General features: G+C 42.5%; 1 pseudogene; it reads right to left on the reverse strand.

Moving 5' to 3' along the window:
* Window positions 1–13,636: 13,636 nt before the first annotated feature.
* LOC111736340 lies at window positions 13,637–13,755 on the reverse strand (annotated as a pseudogene).
* Window positions 13,756–15,157: the final 1,402 nt, after the last annotated feature.

Below are 15,157 nucleotides of genomic sequence, written 5' to 3' on the forward strand. Positions count from 1 at the left end.
TCTCCTGGCAATTTGCTACCAGCATCAAAAAGCACTGGGGGAGGTGGGCAGGAATATGTGGGTGGCCATGTTTCTCAGCTAGTGGAAGAGAAAAGGGAGCCAATTTTACATTTATGGCCCTGGCTTCTCTATGTCTTTAAATCTCCATATGAAAAATAAGGAACTCTGATCTTTGTGCGGTGCCACTAAATATTCTTGAAAAATTCTTAGATTTCTATTATTTACTGGGTTATCTTCCATTTATTTTAGGGACACTTGCTTTAAAATGTACTTTTTCTGTCCATAACATTTCAGTGTTTCCGAGCTTTCAGAATTTCAAATGTCCAATTGGATCAATTCAAAATTTTCTATTTTTAAGAGAGAAGAAAAAAAGAAGAAACAATAAAATGTGTTACGAACGAACAACAAAATGTACCATATGGACAAATCTTTGGCGATCTCTAATTCTCGGCCTTGGGGTCTATCAGGAAAGTTGTTGATAAGTTTCTAGAACACATTGTGATTAGTAAAACAAATTTATAATCTTAGTCCAGTAAATAATATAACTCTGTTGTTCCAAATGCAGCTAACTTAAAGAGACTAGCTGCAACCTCCAGTCTCCTTGCACTGAATCCGGTCCAACTCTGCTCTGAGGTCCTAAGGATGACCCGTCAATCAACCAAGACTTGAACATCCTGGGGCGCATCCTTGCGCCAGCAGAGAATGCATCTTCAGTGTCATAAGTTGACTGGTGCTCCTCCTCCCGGAAACCCCCAATGTGTGTTTATGTTTTAATCCCTGGAACTTGGAAATATGACTTTATTTGGAAAAAGAGACTTTGCAGGTGGAATTAAGCTAAGGATCTCACGGATCATCTTGGTTTTAGGGCGGGCCCTAAATTCAGTGATAGATATCCTTATAACAGAAAGGCAGAGGAAGACTTCAGACACAGAGACACACAGAGGAGAGGGCAAAGATTAGAGTTATGTAGTGTAAAGCTAAGGAACACCTGGAGCCACCAGAAACTGGAAGAGGCAAGAAAGGATTCTCCCTGAGAGACTTCAGTGGGAATGTGGCCCTAGAAACTGTGATCTTAAACTTTTGGTCTCCAAAACTGTGAGAAAATAAATGTTTGTTATTTTTGAGCCACCTAATTTGTGGTACTTTGTTACATCAGCTGTAGGAAGGCAATATAATCAGGTACCAAGTTCAAAACCTCGTGCTTGAAGCCATGTCTAAGATTTGATTCTCATAGATTTATTAAAATCTTTTCTGTTTTGATAAGCAACAACCCAACTCCAACCGCATTTCACCTACCATGCCTTGCCAAAATGAAAAAAATTTTCTCTTCTTGTATTTACTTTAATCATACTAGCACATAATGTTACTGAAAGAACACAGTTAAGAATTACCGACAATTTATTGCTGATAATTAAGTTGGTTAACTGTGTCTTTTACCCTTGGGTGGTCCTTCTCGTTCTATTTAGAATGAAAAAGATACTGTTGTCATAATATTTCTAGTTGCTCTTTGATGAAGCAACAACTCTGAAAGAGAAAGAAGATCCAAAAGGATGAAGTAAGAGAATACAAAAGACTAATTTCAGCCTGGTCCTGGCCTTAAACATTTGACTTTCCATGAACATGTTTATGAAGCTTGGTGATTTCCACATATTTCCATATATGTCCAGTCACCCACACATTTCAATGTCCCTAAACAGACTTCATAAGGAAAGTGACATGATTTCTACTTCTTGGATGGAAATGAAAGTCTTTCTCATAGATACCTTATTGCCAAAGTCAAAGCCCAACAGACATACTTCTCGGCTAGAATGAGGAAATCACCTAATCAAAAAAAACACTTGACAGCTGGCTAGCTAACAAGGATGTCTTCTGGGCCCAACAAAAAAACCCAGAACATTGTACAACTAGAAACAGCGAAACCACAATTTCCAAACCACTTAATTGAATTTCCAACTGTTATTCTCAACTTTATTAACAAAACAAAACAAAATGAAATCCTAGCTATAAACAAGGCTACGTTCAGCCTATGGACTTTTTGAACGAGACTGTATAACATGCCCCAAACATGTCACTTGTTCTCTGTCTCTGTGCCTTTGCTCTTTCTGTTTCTCTCACCAGAAATGCCACTCTCACTTCCCCTATGTCCACCTATTGAATTCCTACTCTGTCTGAAGTCTGGCTCAAAAGCCACCTCTCCCACAAAGACTCACCCCAACTCCTTTCCTTGACTCTGGCGAAAGACCTGCCTTTCAATCCCACTCCACTGCGTATGTCCTCTTCTTGACTCCAGCCTGTAGCTCTTTTCGGCTCCTCTGATCATCTTCAAAAGCTAGGAGAAGCTGGTCAGGGCAGATGGGGTGCAAGGACTCTTACTCATTTTTGTGACTCGATACATATCCCATGTAAGAATCAAAAGAAATAGCTCCTGAATTAAACAAAGCCAAATATAATCATTGAACAATCCAAGGAATTAGGGAAGCTGTATCTCTTTTCCTTCATCCATACTTCATGGAGGGTATTAAAGTAAACATTCACTCATCTCTCATTTTTTTCCCCAAGAGAACAGTGCGGGCCGGCCTAGGTTCTCCTCGAAGTCTCCTTCTCAACTAGAGTAAGGACTATGTTTTGTTCACTATCGTTGTCCCTATACTGTTAGTCATCACACAAGACATGTGCTAAGCACCAGCAAATGTTTGTGCATACAGAACTGAGTAGCTTGTCAGCACTATCTGTTGTCATGTTTACTCATCTGTCTCTCAGAGGATTGCCTCCAGTGGTTACGTTGTGACCAAATCAAGTCAAAGTCCCTGGTCATGTGTCTAAGGCTTTCCACGGGCTTGCCTTGGCCAGTGTTTTAAGTGTTTCCAGATTCTTTGCTCACTATTTCCCTTAAGAAATCCTAGGCTTTAGCCAAACTAAACATTATTCACTTCCCAAATATGCCAGAACCTTCCCATCTCCCTATACCTACTCAAGCTAACTTAGGTCTTCCTCACCTGACAGGTAACATTCCTACTTATCCTTCAAAGCCAACCAAGTGTTACCACTACCTTGACACCTCCCCCAGGAACTGTAGCCAAGAAAGAGTTTTAGAACCTGTCATATTTTGTTTATAGAACCTTCATGGGAATTACCTGATTCCATTAAGAGCCATTCTCTGAGGTCTGTTCACCCTCGGGCACTGTGTCAGCCACAGACTTGTCTCATCTACTCTACCAGCCTTCTTCCCAGCACCTCTACACCAAGGACCCAGGCAGAGTATGTTCTCAGTGAATATTTGCTCAACAAAATAATAAATTAAAACACAAGACATGTATCTGTCCTTGCAAAAAGTCGACTTTGATTATTGGAGAAAGAAGAGAATCTGTACAAAAGGGAGTTAATAACTAGTCCTGGCCTGTAGCACCATGCTTCTGCCTTCTCACTGCCTGCCCCCTGCCTTTGCAGAAATGACAATGCGAGAAGACGGCAGACTCTCCCCAGCCATGGCTCCAAGCCTTGGGGGCTTCCCTGCACCATGATATGGGGTGCAAAGACCACACACACCCTCACCCGCTTTGTGGAAGAGGACAGAGTAAAGGAAGGGCTAGGAGGAGGGAGACTGGATCTGATAACAAAGCCAGTCAAGCAACAGACCTAAATAAGTGTGTGGTGAACCCCAGGAGGTACAGAGACAGCAGCAGAAACACCAGGAATGTCTGTCCCTTGGCTACAACTTAGCCAGTTCTCTGTCTCCAGGGAGGTCTGCCATTTGGGGCTGGTCTGTGGCCTCAAGCCTCCTCTCTGACCTCCTTATCACACGAGGCCTCACAACCCAAGACTCACAGAATTCTTTCCCACTGGCAGTGAGGTCACGGGGCCTGGAGTGCAGGGCTGTGCTCAGCAGTCCCGTTGGAGCCGGCCAGACCAAGGTGGTGGTTACATCAGGCTGTTTCAAACCCTGAGCAAAGGCAGTGGGGAGGGAACCCACATCCTGTGTGGGCAGCGATGATCGAAAGAGCAAAGTGCCAACAGAGCAGTTCCAGGGAACAGGGCCAACACAAGAAAAGGGGGCTTAAACAAGGCATGGAGGGTCCAAGGGTTTGCCACGTGGTGTAGGACCAGTACCAGAAAGTGTGAGAGTAAGTGCAAGATTTGACTCTTGAGAGGATAAGATCATCTCCTTAGCCACGTCCTGCCATCACTGGGTGAGGAGACATCAGCTGGTGACACAGGTCACAGCTTCCTAGTTTTTCATGATCAGAATCCAATTTCCAGCTTAGAGGAGATTGCAGGTGAACTGAGAGATAGAGAAGACAAACATTGCTGGCTCCGCTGCATAAGAAATTCTACTGGACAGGGGGACGAGGTAGAGAAGGCCCCAAAGAAGAAAAAATGCTTAGCATTGGTATATAGCCAATTGGAAGGGCTTGGCAGTGGGAAAGGAGGGAAGAGCTCTGCAGGCAGCAGGGATAGCTGAGCACAGCCAGCATGCGGGAAAGTCCACATGTACCCGGAGGAGAACAGCACTTTCTCACACAAAGATGACAAAATAGACCCCTTTGTGGTCACAGAGGAAGATGTGGCCAGTGGGCAGAGTAGCTGAAGAGAAGAAAAGTGGGCCTAAGTGATGGAAGTTTCGTTCTAAATTAGTTCCAGAGCCCAAATGAAGAATTGGCTCAGAAGATCAGTGTTTCCCAGATTTACCTGGGATAGTCATGTAAATACAGATTCCTAGGCTCCTACCACGTATTATCTGATTCTGTAGATCTGGCATTGGGTCCGGGAACTAGAAACAACTAAGAGCTACTGAAACAGAAGAATCAGGATTCGGGATAAATGAAACCCGGTTAGGATGCTATCACAGCAAATATGGCAGAAGTGGCGATCATGACGATAATAACTACTACACTTACTATGTGCCAAGCGCTGTTGCAAACGAGTGTCACTCATTTAACCTGCATATCAGCCTTATTATTTCCATTTTACGGAAGAGAAAACAGAGGCACAAAGCAGTTAGGGCCCTTGACAAGGTAGAGTGGCAGCATCAGATGTGACCCCAGAATATCTGTCCCAAAAGCCTGTGCTCTGAACCATTCTGTTATTCTGCAGCTTGAGGCTGGAGACAAGTCTGTTGGCCCGCAGAAGAGCCAGGGCTGTGCCCTCTTTGTGCAGTGCCTCTGGGTTCACAGTGCTCTCTTCACATCCGCTCACTTCCTCCTCATGCCCACCCAGCGGAGGTGAGGAGACCCAGGCTCAGAGACGTCCAGTGACTTGTCCAGATAGGAGGAAAGTGGTGGAACCATCCAGCACCTCCTCTCTGCTCTGCATTCTTTTTCAGCTTATTTGTTGAGAAAAACTGACACTTCCACCAGAGAATGTGCTGTTTTTTCTTTTTGACTTTAATCTAAAAGTGTCTCTTATCTCCTTAGGCCAATTGATTGGGCAGACCTGACAGCAAACAGTCTAGGAATTAAGCAACCAGAATCTAGAGATTAAACCAATCCCTGTTTATCTGGGTCTGACACTTCTGGTTTCTCAGCTGCCGTTTGTGTGGTTTTTCCCTCGGGGCTGTCTTTAGGATTCCTTCCCATTCAAAAGGTGTTCTGCTGAAATCCTTGGTTTTCCCTCAGGTTTCTCCCCTGTGTCTCTAATCCGGGTGTTCCTTTCTGTGGGCCTCACCATCACGTGACCTTAAGGAATTTACAGAGGGAGATAATTCCATTGGCAATTCATAATGATTCTCGGTTTATCTTCTTAGCAGCTTTGGAATGAAGAGAGCAACATTAGACTTGAGAACAAAAGGTCTGTGTGGGGAGCCTGTAAAATAGAAAAGACATCACTTCTCTCGATGCCTCGGGAGCAAAGTGGGAGTGCCAACTTGAAGGCTGAATAACGAGGCAAGTGTTAGTTCTTTATAAGTAGCAAAGCACCTTTGTTTCCTGTAGCCCAACAGATTCTCTCCAAGGCAGGGCCAGTTTATCAAACAATCAAACTCTCCTGCTTCTGGATGGGGTATCTAACATTGTTTCACCACCTTGTACTTGCTCAGAGGAGGTTGCTGAGTCTAAGTTAGAGGCCTTCCCAGTGCTCGGCTGCAAGTCAGAGGCTGCATCAAACAGCAGAATCAGCCAGGAGACTCTCAAGCATCTTTCTTCAAAGTTAACCTGTCCTTGAACAATCAGCGGAGGCTGAGAGGAGTGTCATTCCAACCACAAATATGGTAAACGGGAAGACAGGTCTATTACTAGGAAGATTCTGCAGCCCCTGTCCCCTCCAACATAGAGGCAGGACAAATTGGCTCATTTTATTCCAGCACCATGTGCAAAGCAAAGCCAGAACACAAATGATGATGACGTTCCAAACTCTAGCATTCTACACATCAGCACTGGCAGCAATTGCAGAACACCTGTGCCCAGTGTAGATGATGTTTTGAATGTTTATTAGGCTGGTCTGAGGCTGGTGTTTGTTTTCTAACGACAAAATTGTCTCATGAAGTTCTCTGCCACTGCATATGTGAATGTGGAATATTAATATTGATGAAATAAAATGTATGCCTTCCACCAAAACTTTATTTGTAGATTTTATTTTCTGCTTACAGGAACATTGGTGCTCGTGCTTAGGTCTCTGCTGCATTTAAAGTGCCTCTTTAAAAATCTCATTTGGAGCGAATATTCCATTAATATTTTGTAGTTTTTGGCATTGTTCCTTTGTGTCTTGGTTGCTTGCCTCTCCACATCCAGGGAGGGATGAGAAAACGGCAGAAGGAAAATAGTGTTCTAGCTATGGAGAAGGCGATGTCTACATAATCAGGCAACAGAACAGAATGAAACAGACAGAGCCCTGTATGATAAGTTCTTGTTAGGGCAAAGGCAGATCTCGTGGGAAATTTCATTCTCCCCTGGTCCCTCAATACCGACCATCAATTCTTTATGATGATTGTTTTCTGTATTTATGACCTCACCTTGTTCCAGAGTGGCTTCAAGGAGTTATTGAATTTATTTTGGTGGTTGACTAAACAATTTCTTGGAGTTCCCAAATCTTTGGCCAAATGACTCAAGCTCCCTGGGAACTGGTAGGATATGGAGCCATTTCTCAAAATAGTTCTGATGACCAGGTCAGATCTGTTCAAGGGCTCCTAAAAATGAAACTGACAACTTGGCTGGAGTTATCCCAGAGTTTGGATGAAAACTCCCATCACACAGAAGCCCTGAAGGAAACCTAAACATTGGACTTATCAGCTCCTTTCATCAGAGCTCCTTGAAGGATTGGGCAGTGTCTTACGACACATGTTCCTACAATTCAAGAAGGCAAAGAGCCTTAGTGGGGGCCACACCTTTCCTGTAAGCTCTTTGCAGGAAGCCAGGGCAGTGGGGGCAAGAGCTTGCAGCTTCATGAGACCAAGCATCCTTGCAGATGCTTGCAAACTCCCACAGCAGAGTAAAGCCTTGCTCTACCATGACCCTAGAAAGTGGCCTTGGGAGCCCCAAGTTCACAGCTGAGATCTGGTGCCTCAAAGCTACTATACTACACTGTTCCACAGAGAGAAGAAAATGTCCAACCAGCCAGGTCCATAACAGGGCACACTTTGCGGACAAGGCGGCAGAGCATTGCCCCTAAGTCTCAACACAAATAGTTTCAGTGAATATCAAAAGCAATTCGTTTCTGCTGCACAACTTCAATGTCATCTCCTCTGTTCTGCTTCTCAGTAAAAAGGCTCCTTTTCTATAGGATTCCCTCCAAGCAGAATAGGATATAACAGAGTCCCTGAGGACAGTTGTGAAGAAGAAAATAAAAGGAAAATGAGCATCCCTGTCCCTTGCCCCCCGTCACCCCGCCATCCTTGAATATAATCAGAAGGAGTATTATCAGAAGGGTATTATCTGTAAAATATTTGTCTCATTCACTCAACAAATATTGACTGAGCCCAGGATCTCTGAAGATTCAACAGTGGCGAAGATCTAAAGCCTGGCCTCCAGAACTAAAGCATCCACTTGCTTTTGTAATATCTTTTAAGGTTTACAAAGCACTTTCATTTGATTTTATCTTAGGGCCACATTAGAAGGTGCTGGTAATACTGCTTTAGGATATAGTCTGTTGAAACCAACTTCTCCATGGTGAGGGTAGAGAGAAAGTAACCTCCTCTTGATGTCCTAAAACTTAACCTCCCATTGTGCCTCAAAGTTCTCAGACAAAGGGCATCAATCATTCATCATCATCTATACCCCAGTTTCTTCTCTTTGCTTTAATTCTTCAGATCGATAAGATAATTACTGCTCCAGTCTGACGGTTTTAAGTTTTCTGTTATTGTTGATTGCCAGTCAATTTTTAAAGTTTATTTTTAACCTAATGATTTTTGTGGAGGGATTTTCTGGTCCACTGGAGATTTTTGGTTTTATGATAGATTTAAAGAAACATAAGACTGTTATTTTATCTGATTTTCTTTTCTGGCCTACAAATCTTAATTTGACAACGTTTGCCAAGAGTGAGTTTTTGTGAGTGTGTCTATTCTAAGGACCAGTCTATCCATGAAAGTATTAGAGTTAACTACAAGGAACAGAATTCTCTTTTGTGAAATAACAATTCAGGAGTTTGAAGAAATGAGGGCAATTCAGGGAGCAAGTATGGAGATAGACTTAATTTGGGTGATGAGGCAGAGTGGAAAAAACACAGTCAGCTTGACTGCCAGCCCTGTGACCTTGAGCAGGCCACTTATCTTTCCTGAACTCTGAATTTCTCATCTGCTAAATAAGAAAATGATGTCAGGATTATGGGTAGTGTGTACGAGCGCTGGGTGTTGAGGTAGCAGCAATCATAATGGGAAATCGTGTGGTGTGCAGGGGCTGCAGGGCTGACACACCAGGCCCTAGAAACCAGCTTTCTGCACAGGGTGATTGGGGCACCTCTGCTGTGATGACACGACTATGAATGAGGCTTTGGATTTTCATGAAGACTGAGCTGAGGGTAATTCCGTAAAGAGACATGAGGTTTGTCTCAGTCTCGGAGAATTAAGAAGAACCTTTAAGAACAAGGGGCCCATTTGGCAAGAAGGTCAGCACCTGGGGAAGGGCTAGCCCTCACCACCTCACTCATCTAAGACGTGGAGTGATCGTTCCATGGCCAGCTCCTCGTGTCCACTCCTCTTGCCTTACTCAGCCTCTGGACAGATGGTAAAACAGGATGGCTGACCGGCTCTACATTCTTCTCTGATATTTTAGCACCTTACCCTCTCGCTCCCCGCACCCCTGCTGCCCAGGTGGGCTCTCAGCTCACATAGCAAACAAGAAAACCTCTTTAACACATCTTGGGAGAGTCCACAATGTAAGCTCTGGACTGACAGTCATAACATGGGTTTTCATCAGCTCCCCCATCATGTTTGGCCCAGCCTAGCATGGAAGTCAGTTAGCAGTGGGTCCCAATTTCTGCTGGCTTCTTTTGTCCCATGGAACTAAATCAGGCCTTCCTGACTGAGCTCCAAGTGCAAACAACTATCTCTCCCATCCCCGTTCCAAGTCAGATACACCCTCTCCACAGTACTTTCACTAGAAGCTACTGATTCACTCCCCCGGATTCTCCAAATACAATTTCTCCCACTTTTCCCAGGTCTCACAGATCTGAACATATTTTGGGACGAGGTTTCTTCTTCTTTTTCTTTTTACTTTGCCCCAAACCTTCTCTTTGGACATCCAGGAACCTAGTTTTGCCCCTTCTGAAGACTCCTAAGCAGGTCTAGGATTTAAGAATCTCTTGGCAACCTCATTCTCTGCAGTCACTTAAAAAAAAATTTATTCACATTTCCTGTCCTAGTCTTCCAGGTTACAATACGTCTTACTGTCTAAGACAAACCAGGTTTAGGGTATCCCTAGTATAAGGTCATATTTTTAACACCATTTGAGCCTTCCTCTTCTCTGTTCTTTGTCTTCTGTATCTCTCCACCTTAGGACTTCGAAACACAACCTGAGGCTGACTAGTCAGTCAGGTTCAAAGCAAATGTACTTTACTATAGGGTGTAGGCTCTCTAAGGGACAAATTCTGTTCAACTACATAATAAACCACAGCTCTCAATTACCTAAAAGCACAGGCTTTGAGTCTGTTTCATTTTCATGTTCTTGTTCTTATCCCCACCCCCCATAACCCGAGCCTCCAATATTTGTGCATCCAATCCAAACACAGCATCTATACTAACTGCGTAGGCTGTTGGGAATGCATCGTCCTCCCTGTCTGGTTTCTCAGCATCTTAACATTGCACTAAGGCTGGGCTGCATTTCAAGTCACCCTGACATTCAGAGAAGGGATCCTCCTCCTGCCTTCTGCAGACTTTTCCCTAGTCCTCCCCACCCTAGACTCTCAACCTTCTCTCTTCCCTCTCCTAAACTGTTCCATATTGTCTCCTACAGACTTCTGTCTCTTGGTCATTTCTGACCATCCTGCAAGCATAGGCACATCACTGGGTTTTCAGGTCCCAGTTCCTTAAAAATGTCTCTCCTTTTCAACATCTCTCCCCTCCTTTAGGGAGGGCCTTTGGCCAGGCCCATCATCAGGGCCTCAGCAAGTCCCCCACTCTGGGCAGACAGAGTAATGGCAAGGGGATCAGAGGCTGGATTTCAACCCCGACTTGTCCCCAGAATGAGCTTCTAACCTCCACAACTGTAAACAGCATCTCTGCCTAAGGCACAGACTTTGAATGTTAAACAAGGAAGAAACAGTAGAGAATGAAATTCCCAAGAAGTTGAGGTATGTTCCCAAAGTCAAACATTAATTTGGGGCCAACTCAGAACTAAAGCCCACGTCTCCTGAATCCCAGCCTTGGGCTCCTTCCGTTAGTCCATAAACGCTGGTGATATTTGTTCTCCCTTTACGTCATTAGCACTCTAAATTCACATTTAAATTAACTGAGTCTACCTCAATCAGATTCAAGTACACTTAGCAGAACAAGTTGAGGAGTTGAATTTCCATAATTCCTATTTACAGGTTAGCCTACCTGAGTTCCAGCCTACCTGAGTTCCATAGAATAATTAAGAGAAGAGACATTTATTGTGTTGAAGGCTGGGACAGGAAATGAAGAAAGAAATGGAGGAGTAGAGAGGATTTGGTTTTCATTTATCTTTTCGGGTTAATTTTGATGTAAATATAAATGTCTTTTCGGTTTATTTTAAACTAAGTATTCGCTGTTAGGAAAACATTTTGAAACTGCTCTCTTAATGCTCTTTTCCTAAGTCAAAACATCTGTCTTTGTTTGGGGGCTTGGGATTTTTTTCTCGTTTTTCTTTCTTTCTTTCTTTCTTTTTTATAATACTCAAGACAGCCACCCCAACACCACGGTGTCATTAACCCAGTTGCAGCTTTGATTCTGCTGGCTTTTTACCGTGGTTCCCGCAGCTGTCACCAGCCATTGTCCTACCCTGCAGAGAGGTCAGCAGAAGCTATAACTCATGGGCTTGGCATTTGAAGAGATACCAGGGAGCCATCATCCAGCCTTTCAAAATAGACAAGAAATCTAAATGCTGAGAACTTTGATGTGGCAAGGAATCAGGAAAGAGCGAGACTCCTGCTGTCCTAGCTGCTCCAGGCATCCCCCTTCCAAAGGCTGTAAGAGAATGAGGAAATCTCAGGCATCTTGACAGCTGGAAACAGCCTTAACTCTTGTAAGGTGAACCACAGGAGCACCTACTAGGTACCAGGTGCTGTGCTGGCAGCTCTTCCCACATTATCTCTCATTATCTTCCTTCTATTTTTTTTCAGATGTGGAAACTGAGGCTAAAAGGGAGAAAGTGATTTCTCTAGGGGTCACATCACCAACAAGAGATAAGTTCACATAAGGTGAACTTCTTACAGGTAAATTAAGACTGAGACGAGTCTAGGAAGTAGGGTGAGGCCATTAAAAAGTGAAAGAGGAGGAAAAGGGGTGAAATGATCCCACTGGGCCTAGAATTTAAGTTCTAGGACATCAATACCTTACTTGAACTTGACCCCAACTTGTGCCCTGGCCTTCAACTGATGTTCAAATGTCCCATGGCTCAGCTCCTAACCTAGCCCTGGGTGAGGCATCAGGTGACCTGAAGCTAAGCAGCTTCTCTCCGATCCCCTCTCGTCTGGTTTGTTCCCCCGTGTGCACATGTCTGCTCTTCAAGACCAAGATTATTCACATCTACTTTGTTCAGTATTGCGCTAGCCTCTCAACTCCTCTCTTCCCGCTCTTCAGGGAAGAGATAAAACTTCTCATTTAGAAACTGTTGGCTTCTAGCCCAAAGGCTTTACCCCAATTGGATTTGCTTCTGGCAGGCCACCCAGGACAGACAGGTGATATCCATATTTTCCACTCACCCAGACCATCTGTTCACTTGGCAATAACACTGTCCTCTGGGTCTGTGCTAAGGGACCACTTAAGAAAATGCTGCTTCAGTAACTAAGCTCCTTGGTAAGAATTTAAGATGGATCCTTATTATAATTAACTTGACCTGATAGCCCATAAAATTATGGTGGGTTTCCAAGAGAGTCCTGACTCTCTATAAAATCAAGGAGGAATTAGAAAAATAGTCTTTTCTACCTCCTAGATACCAGCTAAGTCACTGTATAAGGCCAATAAAAGAACAGCACGGTCACCCAATTCATCAATTCCCATAGCACCTATTGACTCTTGTGTCAGGCCCAAGTTTTCTGATAAAAAATATCAAGGGATATAGCCATGATAAAATGAACTAAAACCCTTAAGAGAAATTCAGAGAAAAATATATCGTCTTCATTAGGCTAACTCAAAGAGTTTTATTTTCTTGAGTACAATTTTTACTCTCATTGGAGAAAAGTTGTAGAGAAGAGAAAGTGAACAAAAATGCTATCTGATGTAGAAATTTGATTGCCATTCTGTATGATTTATGGTATGCCCTTATATCCAATAAATACCTCACAAAACTTTTGAGAAAATCAGCATTTTTATCAATATGTTTACAGTTTGAGCTTTCTTCATGGGAATAGCTGCATTAAAAGCTATGTTGGAGAGACTACATGCGTATTACACAAAATGAGATAAATGTGGTTTCTGCCCTCAAGGAGCTCACGATCTAGCAGTATGTGTGAGACAATGAGAGAATAGCATCAATACAGGGAAAGCTTTGGTCAGGACCCAAGTTAAATACAAAGTCAAAGCAGTTCAGAGCAGAACAAGACATTGTGACACTGTCATTTTGACATTGCTGATTCTCTATCATAAGCACCACCTCGCTACTGATTTTTATTGCACCATCTGGTGAAGTTGAAGACAGGGAGAATAAGAAATGGGTGAGGATATCTGTTTTGCATCTTGCTTGATATACCCTGAAAGTGTATGGTTGTAAAAGTAATAGAAGATAACTCACATTAATGGTTCTATCTATTGTGATGGAGTGACTCTAAAGCATTATATCAAAGCCAGATATAATAAAGGAAAAGATTGATTGATTTACTATGGTATCACAAATAAACACACATACACACAAACACACAAACTTAAACTAAGGATTTAAAAACCTGGGAAAATATTTGCAACCTATATCACAGGCTGTCATTTGCTTTTTTTTTTTTTTAGGCAAGGCAACCCTTAGTTGACCTCACAGATTGCAAGGAACTTGTCAGCTTATAATCCCTTATTATTATTATCATTATTAATTATTTTTATTATTTACACCTACAGCACCTGGTCTTCCTAGGTAGTCTCCCATCCAAGTACTAAGCAGGCCCGACCCTGCTTAGCTTCCAAGATCAGATGGGATCGGGCTTGCTCAGGATAGCATGGCCATAGACGCATCACTTGCTTTTTTAAAGTTGTTTTATGTTTGCCTTGATTTTGCACTTGGATTCTTACTAAGCTCTGCCCTGATTCAATATAAGAATAGTTTATTCAAATCATTAATAAAAATACATACACCTGAGGAACTGTCATTGACCAGGGGAGATGATGAAGACATTTAATGTGAGATAATGGACTGGGTTCTGGAACAGAAGAAGGGCATATACCCCAAAAACTAAATAGATAAAGGGTATGTACAGATAATTTTTAAAAAATAAGAATGAATATGACGAATGAACTAAAAAAGGATGTCTAACATCACTAATAATCAAAAGAAAATTATACACATAATATATATTATATATAATACTTATACACACACCTTGGATTGAGAAAGACAAAAACAATCAATGATGTCACTTGAGAAAATGGTTTTAATTGGTAAATTATAAAATCATCCACTTTCCTGTGTTTATGCCTTGATTATTCTGCTAGTATTGTCTATAATACAGACTAGTTTAAGCTACTAGTCCAGACTAGTTTTGACTACTACGATAATCTCCTAACTTGTCAATCTGCATTCATTTTTGCCTCTATTTATAAGCCAAGGTTATCTTTACAAAACACAAATATGATCACTAAATCTTGCTTATACCTCTCCCTGATACTGGAAAAAAAAATTCTCACAAGACCTGCAAATCCATCTGTGGCATGCGCTCTACCCATATCTCCAGCCTCATCTTGCACTGTGCTCCCCCTCACTTTCCACGCCAGCTGCACAGCCTTCTTTAATTGTGCTGCCACATTTGCACAAGCTGTGGCCGAAGAGCTCTTGCATCCCTAATAGTCCAAGGTAACTCCTACTTACCCTTCACGCTTTATCTAAAATGTCACTTCCTCCAAGAAGTCATTTTTAAACTTCCCAACTAGGCCAAATCCTCTTTGTTGTACTCTCTAACAACATTATGGATCTTTCCTTAGTAGCAATTATACCAGACTCTGCAAGGGCAGGGACCACATCTGGTATTGCTCACCACTGTTCCTAAGTGCCTAGTACACAGTACTTGGCACATTGTAGGATCTCAATAAATGTTGTTGAAAGAATTATGAATCTTTCCACAGAAGAGTTTGGCAACATACGTCAAAGTTTTAAATATGTATATTCTTTGACCCAGGAGTCTACTTTGGGAAATTGATTTTTCCCTTATTTTGTTTGTTTTACACACACACACACACACACACACACACGCACACCCCTCACAGGAGTGAGTCTTGAGATTTTCTACTTTTTGGAGTATATAATCAGAAACGAACAATAAAAATACATTGGGAAAATGTAAGTTAATGGTGTTTTACATAGGTTGTATCAAAGTGTCCCCAGATTAAGCAGTTGCATCAAAGGGAGAACATCAAAAT

The sequence above is a fragment of the Pteropus vampyrus genome, unplaced genomic scaffold (genome assembly GCF_000151845.1).
Source record: "Pteropus vampyrus isolate Shadow unplaced genomic scaffold, Pvam_2.0 Scaffold19, whole genome shotgun sequence".
In the NCBI taxonomy this organism is placed as follows: domain Eukaryota; kingdom Metazoa; phylum Chordata; class Mammalia; order Chiroptera; family Pteropodidae; genus Pteropus; species Pteropus vampyrus.